This window comes from Battus philenor, unplaced genomic scaffold, assembly GCF_028537555.1.
Source record: "Battus philenor isolate CCGP_79_NKW_IND1 unplaced genomic scaffold, ilBatPhil1.0.hap1 SCAF_7, whole genome shotgun sequence".
Taxonomy (NCBI): Eukaryota; Metazoa; Arthropoda; class Insecta; order Lepidoptera; family Papilionidae; genus Battus; species Battus philenor.
In genome coordinates, this window is record NW_027181737.1 from 13,223,609 (window position 1) to 13,239,969 (window position 16,361).

The following is a 16,361-nucleotide window of genomic DNA, read 5'->3' on the forward strand; positions in this document are numbered from 1 at the left end:
AAACTTCACGATACACAATGTTCGCCAAGTTTCCAAATTAATGTGTTTTGTTTTTGGTTCCTTGATTTAGATTATTATGCATATAACTTTAATTTAAACTAAACTTTTTATTTTAAAATATGTTCGCATGAAAGTACCAAGATGACACCGTTTCATCTGCAAATAATTCTACATTTTGTTTTCATTCCTAATCCAGACACAAGAAAAAAATAGCAAAGAACACAAAAAGTAGCTAGTAAGAAGTGATTTTTATTAAATAAATAAAAAAAAACAAATTAGGTTATAAAATAAATTTGAAAATGGAAAAAGAATTGAATACTTGAATTCTTGGTGATCGAGCCCGCCATTTTATAATCTGTGTCTATAGATTTTTAAAACGTAAAAAATACTTTTAGTAATTAGCAGCTGAGCCCGAGACATAGTAAAACCGGTCTAAAGAAATAAAACGTGAACATGAATATTCCCAAAATGCTAAACAGTTAATCTTACATAGAAAAAGTTAGAGAAAAACTATTCTTTTTACGTGCGTCAGCTGCTTGTCTGTACAATCGGCTGATTCCGATTACAACCGAAGATAGTCGAGCCATATACGAACGAAATTGCACCAAAATGGCGCCGATATACACTGTATCACAGCTGTTGTATTTTTTACGGTTGGGGATTAATTCTAAGTTATAAACGGGCGTAATAACAATAGGAACCATAAATTAAAATGCATTACTAAATTTACAAAAAAAAAAACTCGTTTTATGTTATTCTCTTTGATTGGGATGGAAAATTAAATTATTTACTTCTATTACAGTCTTTAAAATAACTTAGATGACCTTTTAGGACATATCTAATTTAATTAAAAAAAAAAACAGAAAATGATTTTTAATCATATTTTGTATATAGACTTATTCGATTAAATTGTAATAAAATATATCAGGAATGATATCTTACAGTTAAAAATAAACACTTTATATGTTTACGTAAATATTATAAACCGTCGCCTAAATGTTTTTTGTCTAGTCATTCGTCAAAACGTAAATAATAAAATGTAAATGTAACATAATACATAAAAATAAAAAAAACATTCGTTATATAGTAATAAATCGATTTAAAAATCGATTATAGTCGACGGTGAAAGACAATACGTAAACAAACCTAAAAAGGATAAAAAGTCATATTCGTCAACATATCACCTGATAGACGCTCGTTTCAAGAAATAGATCGCCGCGATGATTGGTTTTCGCTGTTCTCATTTAGCTTCCAGCGACGTGCAATTTTTGGACTTGAGTCGGTGACTTTGGTTCTCCTGCGGACCTCGCAATTTCCGATTCGATTAATACTTATATAAAACATTTAAAAATACTGAGTAATATCCTAAAGACGTAATAAAACCGTAATCCTTACATATACATACGAAGTAATTTTCGAAAAATGAGATATCAATTTGGCGCGATCGTTACAGTTGGCCGCGGACGCATGACCCAGACGACCCATTAACAAGGTTCGCAGAAAGCGCCGAATTCGCGACCGCCTTATAATAACATTCCTTGGGTTTTAATGGGAACGAGTCCCGGGACCGGACACGCGAAGATCGAACCCAGATACGCTTGGCGTTTTCGCTTTGAATTCATATATGAAAGGACCGCATACAAGTACCAGTTACACGCGGACTTATTAAGTTTTAAATATCTATGAGAAATCCTTTTTAAAACAACCTTTGCCTAAAATATCTAGTCAGCAAAAATAAAAATATTTAGTAAATATTAGATTCCTTGCTTCTTCAGGACATCCAAATTTAAACTAAATAAATATGTAAGTTATTATCATTACAACTTTTGCTCATAGATCGTAAGCGAAGGAGGTTTTATTTAAATATAAAACTATTTTGTTAAATGTCTCAGTCTTTCACCTAGATAGTAGAACGAACGTTATTAATGAGCGGCGGAGTCGAGACACTTATCTTAATTGCGCAAAGAGAAGAAACGAAATCACTTTATTGTAGTGCTTCCCGTCACAGACTAAAAAGAAACGGAAGCGCTGCGGCGAGTGTATAGGCTGCCAACGCAAGGACAACTGCGGCGACTGTGCACCGTGCCGGAATGACAAGTCGCACCAGATCTGCAAACAGCGACGATGCGAAAAACTCACCGAGAAGAAGGTAAGTTTATTTATTAAACTAACTTATTATATTTACATGTGATATATATACATCTGGTGGAAGTGGGCGGGGCTTTTGCAACCGAAGGCCGTTGGGGCCGAACGGCTTTCAAGTGACGGCCATAAGCAGTAGTAGTAGGTGTGCCCCCAATAGCTGGACCGAGGACTTAGTTAAGCTCGCGGAAAATCGGTGAATAGTCAACGTGGCAATGTTTAGTAAAATACAGAATACTGTATAGAAGCGTTTCCGAAGTTTCTTCTATCACTTCTGCTCCCAGCGCTAATGATTTCCAAAGTAGTAATAAGCAACCGACTAAGTTGAGGTTCGTCCTTCTCGGGTGCACTTGATTCGGAATGCTAGACGGGTAATATCGACGAGAGAGAACCGGGCCGAGGTCCTCTCGTGGGCGCTTTTGAGCCTGGTCACACCATAAAGCGTCCAAGACCAGCTCTTGCCCGGCCCGAGCCGAGGAAATAAGGAATCCTTGCGATCCGGAGTAAGCCAGGTCCAAATATAATAAATCGTATTTAATCTGTGCACTGATGATCTTTTTAGACTATTAGAAAATATATTCAGATGAAATCCAACACAAAGTTCAACTACAAAAATTTACATATTTATTTGTATTAGCCTTAGAATTCAAAATTTAAATAGTTTATCGGTGTTATAAAATTGTTCTGTAATATTTGATATGTTTTTTTTATTCCATACAACTTTTTATGTATGGTGCTCGAAGAAGTATCTGTACTACTTAGACTATTAACGTAACATATTTTATATTCCATAAAACATTAATTTATATTCAGTGATTGCGATAGAAAATTTTATAATATATATATTATTTAGTTAGTGTATATATAGAACATTGTAACCAACCTCAAAAAAATAGTTATACAAAATTATTTTTATAGGTAAAAGACGGCCACTTTACGTAAAATCATAAGATTTTTGTAGCATAATCGTATCAATGCTTATTTTCTATAAAAAAATAACTATTCTACCTATTCCTTGATAGTATAGAACAATTTTGAAATATTAGTTGTTGTGACATTCATGTACATAAAATATATGCATTTTAATATGTAGACATTTTAAAAGAAGCTATTGATCTCCGGGCCTGCTCGGAATAATAAAATAAATTATTAATGTCATAGTCGTATGATAAACTTTAGGACATTCTTGGAATTAAACCCATTGCAAAAACTTTTGCATTGACTTGCAGTGACGCAAACGTACATTGTATGACATATTTACGGGCTATCATTTGCATTAATTTATTCGTCTGCATAGATTACCGCCATCTTGTCTTGCCGCGCCGACATGGTGTACCGCAGGTTTGTAAAATGGCCGCGGAAGTAATACATTTACGTCTCTCTGAAAGTCAAAGTGTGTTGGTAGTTGCTTAAACAAGTTTTTATTTACTTTAAAACACGATATATATATTTTAATATTTTTAAGATATTTTATAAAAAATATAACTTTGTTTGTGATTCATAGTAGTTCAGGATTCGAAAATAAATTTTGAAAATTTAAACCACTGTCAAAAAAATTTCACGAAAGTCTGCAAACTTTATCTTTGTAATTTTAACTATGAATGTGAATATCTAAGAAAATCATATATAACATAAAAATATAATAATGTTTCTAGTATCATAATTATATATTTTTTTACTTTTAGTGCAATCAACATGGTAATTACCTACGCCCAGTTTACCCGAAAATTTTGGACCGACCATTATATTTTACGGACTTAATCGTGCTGACTTTGCTGAGAAAAATATTCCTTTAATTAATATCTTAATCGCTTAGTGTAAGAAAGAAACGATTTACTCAAATAGAAATTCTGAAATAAAGACGACTTATTACCATAAAATAGTAATAAAATATTATAGCGAATTTAATAACCCGAGAAAATGTCTTTACAAGTTTCTATTTTCAATTGAAATTTAATGTATAACAACTAAAGAAAACGGAAAAATTGAACAAATAGAATCACGATGTGTATGGATTGTTAAAAATGGAAGAGAAAAAAAAGCAGAATACGTTTATATCGATAATCGGACGAATTTGTGATATTGCGAGTTTTCCTCAGTAATGAGATCGATTCTTACGAAAGCGTTTTCTGATAATAATAAAATTTGTACGAGAAAATTCGAAATACAAGACTTGATTCTGTATTTTTATCACTTCTTATAAACAATAATACAAAATTGTTTGAAAGATTTAACTGAATAAACCCTTAACAAAAATGTGCTGTGCTAGAAAAAGCATTGGAATAATTATTGGCTTTATCGGAACATCTGTGTTTGATAACAAAACATACAAGTTCGTTAACAATATGAATACATAAAATTTTTAAAATCTCAACTTTAATTTAAACAAATGTAACGTAAGAATTTTAAGATCTGGGTTAAAAGATTTGTACACCTAATTCCTTAAAAATCATGTTGAATGGTGGTGATTGAATACAGTAACATTATTAAGCTAGCAATTATGTCTTAAATGAATCTAATAAAACCTTATAAAACATAATTAGTCCAGAAACTTGCAATGCCCAGGCCTCAACCAGAAAAAGTTCTGCGGAGAAGGTACTTGACTTAATTTACGATTATAAGTTAAGGACTGCAAAGTAACTTGGCAAATTAGTTTTAAAACAACCACCGTGAAGCCTCGTTGGGGGGGAATTGGGGAGACACCTTCCCTTGTTCTGAAATCACCTTTATTTAAACCCTACTTAGTAATCTCCAACAATCTGTTAGCTGATTTATTTCCGTGAATGATACTGAAATTTTAGAATTGATTTCTGGTTAAACCTTTTCTTTATTGAAATTAATTTAGTTAACATGTCAAAATATGTCATAAAAACCGATCTATAGTCATAAATATAATAAACTTAAACCTTAAAATTGTCAAAAGCTCTGTTATGTAATTAAAGTGTGTACATATAAAATAGACGAGTTTATATTGCTTAAAATAAGAGTACAATTTGGAGAAGAGAATTAATTAAAGGTAAAGATTCATAATTGGCTCCGATTAAAATGAATACAGGCTAGATATTACATAGGCAAGATATCAACTATGGCTGTTTTAATACACATATTAAATTAAAGTCAGTTTAAGTATTTTATGTGAATGTAAATAATTATTCTTTTTAATTACTTAAATCTAATCTCCATCTTTAACATGTCAAATATATCGGTGACAGATTTGAAAGAGACAATTCTAGATTACGGATTTCCGTTGTAGTTTTGCCTTTTTTTCATCGTTTACATGAAAAAAGTTCAACCTTGTGAAGGCATTATTTATACCGCACGGTTCATATGTCGGCCATATTATCTCCGGTGCGCACGCGTCCCGCGCAATGTGTGCGACAGCTGCGCATGCGCCCCGCTCCAATCATGGCGCGCTGTCAAACTACACCTCTAGGTCTTTTATCGTAGAACCGATTGTATCTATTGTTGACTTAAAAGGTGTTTTTTGGTGCTTGATTGATGTCTTATCATAAAATGCAGCTGGATTTTATCTTTAATACTTCTAAATCATATTTTTACTCTTATTAAAATTACTATTTACTTATCTAAACCCATACACACTTACTTCTTATGCATTCTTTTCATCAAAAAGTAAATAACTCCTTCATGGATCTGTGTGTACGCACTTGTAATAAGACTTCTTAGTCATTCCTATTCTGAATTTTGTATCTATAATTAAAAGTATATTATTCAATGAATCTTATCGTAGGATTTAGGAGTTTAAGTCGATCGAAATGAGAGTAACTAGGTTTGTTGACTCGATTAGGTGGTTGTTATTATAATGTACACATCAGACATTGTAAAATTTCATTTAAAAAAGAACAAATTCTTTTTTAAATGAAATTTGAAATGGATTTCTGGCTCTTCCCAGCGGGTCAGCATTCGAAGCCGGTGGTAGTTGTTACAATATTTGATGAGTCAAAAGTCTAGTAGATGGCTACTCGGATGAAGATTTGTTGAATTTTGATCCCCAACATTTGTTTTAATTCTGAGACTGTAAGAAATAATTTTATTCTAGTAACGTAGTGTAGTGATAAGTTTATTTTTCATTTTGGTTTTAAATAATACCGTTCCTAAATCTTTGGTACTTAAAATATATCAACTTTATCTAGATATTAATCTTAATACTAATATTACATTCCTCCACTTGAATAATAAAATCGAGCTATAGTGCCGTTATCTTAAAAGACTTTAAATCATTCCGTAAAAGAATTTGTAGCTACAAGACAGGCGAAAAAAATTCGACGCCAAAATTGTCTCGCCAAAGGAATAAATGTATTATCGTCCATCCTCGCAAACATTACAACAATAAACATTACCGAGAAACTTTCTTATAAATCTACCGCTTTCATCGCAGATTTTAATGGCTTTTTTGTTTCGCAGATTATTAATACGCTCACTCCGATCGGGTTTTTTTTTTCTTTCACGAATTAATGGCACAGAAATGTGTCAGGTCGTGAAATTAATCTGAATTTATTATCTAGGGATTCCACGTTTCTTATCAAAAACACTGAAATATATTTCACATCGCACATCTCTAGATGAACTATTTAGGAGAGTAATAGCGTATTATAATTTATTGCCACTTTGTGTCGTTCCAAAATATACAATGTTATGAAATCAAATTTTGAAGTTATTTTTTTTTCAAATAACAATAAACTAATTAGATAATTCCATCCTTAGAACTGATTAAATAACATTTAAAATTTTTATACAGGATGATTGGTGGTGCTGGCTGTAAAAAGCTTTGAAAGGAAAAAAATATCCCACTTGTCAGCAAAAAGCTTTAAAGCTTTTACACCTTTTTCCAATCACCTTGCATAAAGTGATCACTTTAAAATATGTGACATTAATTTATTTCTTCTATTAGAATTAGAAGTTAAATTTCTACCAGTATAAAGTTTGCAGGGACAAATAGTAGATAATAATTTATATATGTAGCAATCAGAATATTGAATTTCGAATGCTTTTTTTTTACTTTTTTGTGAAATATATGTTTGTAAATAAAACTTTTTGGTGATCTGTCAATATAAAATAAAATCCTGTTTAAAAATGATCAAACCGCCACGTGAGTTCACCTACATGCAACAGCACGATTATAACGGTCGACGGGAGTTTACACTTTCGGTTGTTTTTTTCCCCGGGCCGGCACGAGCCAAGGGCCGGTGATTCACGGCGGCCGGCAGATGTTAGGTGGAGCTTTTTGTGCTATCAGCTGATGTAACGGGCAGGACGGATCGACTTGTTAATGATGCATCTTGCGCGCACCGCGCGGGACTGAACGTGTGACAGGACACGCGTTGCGTAATATGCATTTTTTCCTTTTTTTATCGAATCTTCTTTTTTAAAATTGTTTGCAGCCAGTATTCTCATTGTATCTTTTAGCAATGAATTAATATTTGGCACTTTTTTAATTAAATACGCATATTTTCGTAAAAAAATGATTTGATATGAATTTTACAAATATAATCATTAAGACATCGTTACCATAATTTTATTTAATTTGCAATAGGCGTTGTGTAATACAGATTTTTCTTCTTTTTTCAAATCTTCTTTTTTTAAAATTACAGCCCGTGTTACATTGTATCTTTTATCAATGAATTAATATTTGGAACTTTTTTTTTAAACTAAATACGGATGTTTGGGAAATAAACTTTGATATCAATTGCACACATAATTATTAAGTCGTAGTCATCGTAATGTTATTTAATCTGTATTAGGAGTTGCTAAACATAGATTTTTTTCTTTTTTATCGAATCTGCTTTTTTAAAATTTGTTTGCAGCCAGTGTTTTCTTTGTATTTTTTTTATCAAGAATTAATATTTGTGAAATTTGTTTTTTAAATCATATCGAATATTTTAGTTAAAACAATTAAACATTGATTTCAATGTTACACGCAATGATATAAAATCATTTATTTGTCGTTACTAATATACTATTAATGCGTTTTGATATAATTTTTTATGTGTGTTTTCTCGAGGAATTACGTTTCAATTTTTATAAATTCGTGCCGAATATTTTGTTTCAATTAAATCGAGAATGTGACCTACAGAATCAAAATTACTTAATAATATGTTTTAGGCACATGTTTCATTAATTGTTTATAAATATATTGTAAAAATATTAATTACTTCAGTATTTACGTGGTAAATATCAATTCCATAACTATTTCTTCGAGAAATTTAATTTGTTTGCTGTCAAAAAGCCACAATAACATTGCGTGTCTTTCCATTGTGAAACAATAAATAATGATGTAATGGTTTAATAATTAAAATTGCTGTTTTAATATAAGAATAAACATTCGTTTAAACTCTATTTTTTTGAATATCAATTTTATGTGAAAAACTGTTTCATTTAAGATAATATATATAATCTGTTTATCATTCGTATTAAGCTTTTCTAAACTTAAATAAGGCGGTTTATGTCACGACAGACTTTTAAGTTCGTACAAACATTCTATAAGTTCATTTTTTCTTATATTTTGTTAATTTTAATTTTTATTTACACAATTAACTCTTCATTGATAAATCATTAAAAAAATGAAAAAAGATTTAACAATTTCTTTTTCTATAACAAATTCATTCGTTCAAATGTGCGTTTGGCTATAATACACCGCTTCAGTAAATATTCAGTTAATACCATAGCCAAAATATTATCTATGACAGATTATTATGTATTTAAAATTAGTATAATGTATTAAAAAAAAACTTATGTATTAACAAATGGTTATAAGTTTTAATTCTGCTTGTTACAGAAGCGTCAATAATATGACTATAGAGTTAAAAGTAGAAGTTTAAAGTAGAAATTAAAATATCAATTAAAAATATTAATGGAAACATTCGTCATCTGTATTTTCATCATTTCCTTGCACGATTCTTTTAAACTGTTAACATTTTTCTTGTTATAACTTTAAAAATGAAAGTCAATTTTTTCGGAGTAAAGCCAAAATGTATTTTATACCATACAAGTACAAAATTATTTAACCCAAAAAACACAGGACCCTTAATTTGTTTACAGTGAGGCAATTACTCTCGACTCATCGGACGTACGAAAGCTCCACAGAACTAAGCAACCCAACAGCAAATCAATACTTTTTCCTAGCAAAGACTACCCCAATGCACGCAACTAATTCATACAACCTAGTTATATATATCCGTTGTGTTAGTTGAGTGTGTGCGTAGATCTCAGCCAATGGCGTTCCAGTTTCTCAGTGTACATGTATATTACAAGTACATGCGCGTGTAAGTGCGTGAGGGGTGCGTTGTTGCACCCCTTACCATGCATTCGACACGAAAGTGCGTTTCGTTTATTATACTGCACTATGAAATCGGGTTTTTGAATTGTAAGCTCCGTTGGGCTATAAAGCTTTCGTAATTTATGGCGTGAGTTATTAATAATGAAATAAATGACGTTATAGCATGCTAGTTATTTTATTCGACTAATTTGTATTTCGAATAACGAAAGAATAATTTGTATTCTATAGTGAAACTCTGGTTTAAATTTGTATATTAATTCGTTATAAGCATTTGTACGTAATAATAAAATTAAATAAATCCAATATTTAATTTGAAAGGATCTTAAATTAAAAGTTTTTAATTTAAACCTGAAAATGTATTACACTCAGAATTTTTTTTGAGATATTCGTCTCATTATTGATTTAACCACAGACAATATTTTAGTGAAATAATTCTTTAAAATTTATATCTGTGTATAAACAAGTTAACGAAAAGCAAAAATACACTTTAATATACAAATTTTAATATGATAACTATCTAAAATTATTCTCTTATTGCATGTATTAATATCTATATTATGGATATAGAAACAAAACAAATTACTATAAATTGTAAAAATAAATTTCATGATATACTGGCAACACATAAAACGTGATTAAGTTTAAAAAAAAATAAAGAATGTAATGACGTTTGCGAAGCGCTCTATCCATAACCGCACATCGGTGTGCGTAAGCGATGCATATAAATGTTCAATGTGGTGGTAAAATCGTGCGCGACCACGCATACGCTTGTCCTCCCACCCTTCTCGCTTCGACTACTCCAATAAGACTTGGAGAGCTTTTAACATACATTTCTTAAAATGACTTAGTATCCGTTGATATTTATATTCACGCAGGCATATATTTATTCAATATTGCATTCACTGTCATTTCACAAATTAATTTATTTTTTTGTGTAGTGTTGCCATTATAATAAAAATCGAAAGTGATCATAATTTTTTTAGGTATATATTATTTACGGATGCCTTAAATTATCAGTAAATTATTAAGATCCCTAAAAATTTAGAAAAAATATACCTTTTTCATCAGTTATTGAAATGTATTTATATAAAATATTAAAACGGTGTATCATGGTTTCATTCAAGCGACCGTTATCTATATTGACGGGAAGGATATTAATTATTATTATTATTATTATTGTTATCTAGCTTACACTGCTGCCAAAATGGCATTTGCAGATTCTGCGTGTTTCAGCCTTTTTCAAGTTCATGGGCTCCATGAGAAATCTCGGTTCAGGACTCAAAATACTAAACATTTCACCGAATTAGATATATAATTATATTAATTAAAGTTGTGTAGTGTATTGATTAACGTATGTACCGGTATTAAAATATCTAAACATAATTTGCTATAGTTTTACCTACGCAACTTCTAGTTCATACAGTTCATTAGAGACTTTCCCTACTGACACGCCGGGGCCGTGCAGCGTGAACCCCACACCTCACACCCGCATCAAGCCCGGCACAACACCCCACACGTCAGAGAGATCTAATTCTGCACGCGTTGGAATACCTACTTACTAAGATCGAGTTACCATAAACGTGAATTTTTGTTTTTATATATAAACTTACGAATGTGACAATTGTTACACATGCAGGTTTCATCTGTGTTTGAAATCAATTTATAAAATACGATTTTTGTAACATTTTAATTATGAAGAAGAACACGTCATTAACGATATTCGTCTTTCTTTAATTAACATTTTTTGATTGCCTGTAAGAAATTGCTTAAGTGATAATACCGCTTATTGTACTTTATTTAGTTATCAAGTACCTGTGTATTTCTTGGACAATAAATAGTATTAAATAGATAAATCGTCAGATATTTATAATTTTTGTATATATTTAATACTTTATTTCGTTACTTTAACATAACCTTTGAAGCGATTTATCTTAAATATCCATAAAAGCTTTGATTAAAACTATTAACCAATATATACACATGTACCAGATAGATTAGTCATTAATATAAAATTCCAGCAGTGATTGATTTTTAAAATAATCTTTTTAGTTAATGGCTGTGTTATAAATTTAAACTGAATAATACTTCGAATCATACTCGATATGTAAATGGCATTTTTTAGAACTGGCCACGATAGATGTTATTTAAAAAAGACACATAACGTCAAAATCACTGATCCGATTTTTTATAATTGTAAACTATAATTATTTATACGTGTTTAAATAGATGTTGCAAGCAATAACTGATGTTTTCTTAGAGTTTAGATATTAAGAAGCGGTTTATTTTTCTATTTATTTTCGTAAAAATCTAATATATAAAATTCTCGTGTCACGGTGTTCGAACTTGAACTCCTCCGGAACGGGATGACCGATTTTTACCAAATTTTACATGCGTATTCAGTATGTCTGAGAATCGGCTACTATCTATTTTCCATACCCCTAAGTGATAAGGGTGGTCCACCCCTAAATTTTATTTTTAATTTTTTAGACAATTTTTTTGGTTTTTATTTTATTGTATACATCATACAAAAATACATACAAACCTAAATTTTCACCCCTCTACGATCAACCCTTAACTTACATTTGTTAATTAAAAACTTTAATTTTTTTTTGCAAAACAACGTTTGCGGGATCAGCTAGTTATTTTATATATTATCGAAAAATCTATGTTAAAACTATTGAAGATTTAAAGCAATTCACCAGTGACCACGTTGAGATATCGCGCATACCTTGTATTTTATAGTAGTCTTAATCCCTGTGCTGTATTGACACAATTAAATATTGAAGCGCACCTCATCCGCACATCAAAGCTTGAATGATCGCGTTACAGATTAACCTGAGTTAGCGCGTTTACGTTAACTGGTTGTTAAGTCGTTTGCGTTTCGTTTACGTCGCTCCACACGCAGGGCTGCCCCCGCCTCGTCGAGGGCCCGACTGCACGGGTAACCTACAAATCTGCACTCTAGCTGACCTGCGATTCGTAAACCGTGTCGGGCGACTTTGTAACGAGTTTCAATCGAGTTGTATCTTTTCTTTTTTTTTTAATAACCAACGCACGTGTTAGGGTTGGACCAATTGGCAAAGTACTTGAACATTGTATAGGGTATTTAAGGCGATTTATTTTTATCTTACTATAACTTAGCTTAATATTTGAAGTTACCTTTTATTACGATTTGTATTTTACACGTTTATTTTGTAAAATATAGCACGAATTAAATCGAAGAAATAACTTAAAAATCTCTCATTGCACAGCACAATAAACAGCTTCGTTTAAAACATCAAATATAAAGATATTCAACTATTTTCTAAATACATTTAGTATGTAAATATGTAAAATATTATTGTACACACAATAAAAAAAACTGCTCTCATCAAAAAGCTCTACATGTCTCAAATGTCAAGTCTTGTGGTATTTTTGTAAGTAATTTTATACTTGGCCGTGTTATTCTTTTTGTAAATATTGATCAATGTTTTATTACATTCACAACGTTATATAATTTAGTATAAGTATAGTAAAACAGAGTTTTTAACACAATATAAAAAAGTCGAATTTTGTACTACATTCACTTATCTCTTTAAAAAATAATGTTAACGAAATTACGATGTACGTTTAAGATTTCATGAGTTTTTTCGATTAAAAAAAAACAAACTCGTGTATAAATAAACGATTTCATAATAATAACAAAAACTGCAGAAATATTTAATATCTCTCTATGATGTACTCCATGATCGCAACCATAAATAAAAATGTTGTTCTCAATTAAAGAAATGCGTTTATATTTTTTCATATTTCTAAGATAACAATTTCTTAGTTACCTTAGTTACTCCGGAACTCTAGTCTCCGAGAGTAAATAGACAGGCTCGGTATATAATGCGCGCACATAAAAGAAGGCGTAGCCTAGGGGAGGCACGCATAACCTACTGAACCTAGTACCTATTTAAGAGTAAGGGGGAATACAAATATACATACAATTGGACCTGTGTGCCACTGCAATTACGCAAAAGCAGGTACATAAGCAATTTTTATAGGAAAGGGGAAATAGAAAACTGTGATCACGACACGCCTAAGGGAAGTGACGCAATGTTATGAAACTTTTAAAATCACTTTACATCCTTATAACATGATATTTAAATCTTAAGATATTGAATTACACAAAACCACGAAAACTACTAAGCTGTCCTAACCTATTTCACGTTATGGAGTGAATGATTACAGACTTAATGATTTAAAAGTTTAATTTATATCACATTAGTCCAATTAGTCTACTTAAATGATCTGTTTGAAATACATTAATTTATATTCTCTTTTAGAATGCGACAAACGAATAACTTTTGACAGTATAAAATCTGGAGGGACAAATAGTAAATAATAATATGTGATCCGAATTTTAAATCTCTTTTTATTACTATTCTATCCATATTTATTATCTCTGAAACCATAGATTTTTAAATACGGTGTATCATACATTAACTGGCAATAAATAAAACTCTTACACGCATTTCCAATCATAATGTATAAAAAAGGAACAAAATTGTCTATGCTCATCTTAAGGAAAATTATTAAAATAACACTAAACACTGTCATCACTCTTAAAATGTATTAAAAATCCCGATGTGTGATTTAAAACTTTACATCATAAATTTTTTAACAAGAAGATAATGTAAAACAAAATTTATAAACATATATAGGACGATTGGAAAAAGTAGTAGAAGTGTGTTTTAGCTGACAAATGAGCTACACATTCAAAGCTTAAAGCTTGTTATCTATAACCAATCATGCTGTGTATTTCAAAATTCCCACAAAGCATAGTTACGTCAACATTAACAAACCCCAGAAAGATATTTTAGCTACTATGGTACTGTGACATCTAAATCATTTTCGGATGCATTTTAAAAGATCGATGCGCCTAGCTAAATTTGTTTATTTTCGTAGAAGCTTATTTTTTAGTTAGTAGAAGTTTATTCTTTATTTCGCAAAATTTAAGATTGAGGAACAGTAAAGTAAAACAAGCAAAAAACAATTAAACAAACTTTAAAATTTACTTGTAGTGGATTTTAACCCAAACTTTTCGTCAATCGGATATTGCATCCGGAAAGATAGAATTTATACATATCGAACATATAATTGATGTAATGAATTTATCTCATGATTTTAGTTAAAAAACATAGTCCGGTTGACGTGTACATATCTTTTTTAATCTACCTCTATCTTCTTTTTCCTAATGCTTTTTAAAAAATCTTAAAGTAATGGAGAGAAATATCTTACAAAAATATTTTTGAAAGTCTAAAGCCAGGGCTTTATTCTACATTTTGTACTATAAGAAGGTGTAGGATTTACTTTTTATATTTCTTCTATATGCAATACGATGTAGTGAACAATAATGATAAAAGTAATAACAATATTAATAACCTAAAAAAGTATAAGTTTTTTCATACATTTGTAAGTTAGAACTCTACACGTCTTCCAAGAATATATGACTAAATGTGTCGAATCATACTGTACAGTTCTATGAAATGAACACCGTATTAAAATTTTATTATTAAAGTTTCCCTATATAATATTTTCCCGTTTATTTACATACAAGTGACTCATTGCACCACTCATCGGACAATCAAAGCCAGGCTAACGACCTCCCGGTTTCAAGCGCTACTACCCTTTAAGCTTAAACCAATATCACCTGATCCGCGCTCTACGGTACATCTCCGTGTGCACCTTCGCGTTTTTCAAATCAAAGGGAGGCAGAACAGGTCTAAGATAGCTGGAAAGGGAGCCAAGTTGGTTATTGTGTGACCCAACTGATAGGTAATTGCAATTTTTTATGCGCCGATGTAGGGTAAGGGAGATACTGAGTGCGTGGAAGGCAGCTGAAGTAAATGAAATGCTCTTAATGGTGATAAAGAGTACTAATTACAAGCTCAAAGGGTCTTCGATTGATTACTTCTTTTATTCCTCCACACGTGTCTTTTCTATTCTGCGTCAATCATTATCTGCTACAGATAGATTCTCTTTGGCTAAGATAAATGAGTGGAGAACAATGGATTTTTAATTAAGACAGGTCTTAACCGAGCTTACTTTTATACTAACAAAACAATGAATCGTATTAATTTAAATAATTACTTATAATGCATTTATAATACGAAATCATGCTATATAATTACGACTAAAGTAACCGTAACAATTTCATTATAATGGACATATGGTCACACTTTTTTAAAAGGGCTTATACTCTAAAACTGGCAGCGTCGGATAATTAAATATATTACTTTTCGTTTATATTAGTGATTATATTTCTCTGAAAGAATATTTTTAATTATAAATCATCATTTTTAACTTTTTAAAAACTTTTTTTTCAAATATAAATAAAACATAGGCCTTATATAAAAGCATTCAAACTTTAATAGCATAAAAAAGAATATAATTTAAATTTAATACCAATTTTAAGTTTTTTTTTTTAATTTACTCCTTTAATGGTTTATTTAGTTAATTCATGTAAAATTTGTAAATAAGTCCAGTTAATTAAAAACCCTTATCTTACTTTTAAAATTATTTGTTTGTTTTCAATAAATCTATTCTATAAGTAGTTGTGTTGTTTTGGATAGGTTGTTGCCTTGCAGTAGGCTTCTATCGGCTGAAAAGAACAAGAAGACCAAAAGCGTTTTGCGATAGCTTGGTATACTAAGTAAGCCTTAAGTTTTATTCTAACTTCAAAGGACCTCTCCTCAAGATCGCAAATAACGACCGGTTTCGTGTTGTCCGCGACATTTACTAGGTTGTCGGTTATCTAGTGACGAGGCCTCTCCACGCCGCATCCATCTTGGATACGACTCAAAAACCTTTCACCCTTAAAGGCTGTTTCACGTGCGATATGTCCTGCTAATTATCACTTCAGACGAACAATTCTTTGAGCTTCTTCGGTGACCTTGAT

General features: G+C 30.8%; 1 protein-coding gene across 1 annotated transcript in view; it reads left to right on the top strand.

The window, feature by feature from the left end:
• The first annotated feature begins 2,102 nt into the window (after positions 1 to 2,102).
• The window catches only part of Tet (Ten-Eleven Translocation (TET) family protein), a 141,001-nt gene continuing 126,742 nt past the window's right edge, over positions 2,103 to 16,361 (top strand). Inside the window, exon 1 of the mRNA XM_068774729.1 lies at positions 2,103 to 2,149. The gene's annotated coding sequence lies outside the window, so the exon portion shown is untranslated. The remainder of the gene's footprint in view (positions 2,150 to 16,361) is intronic.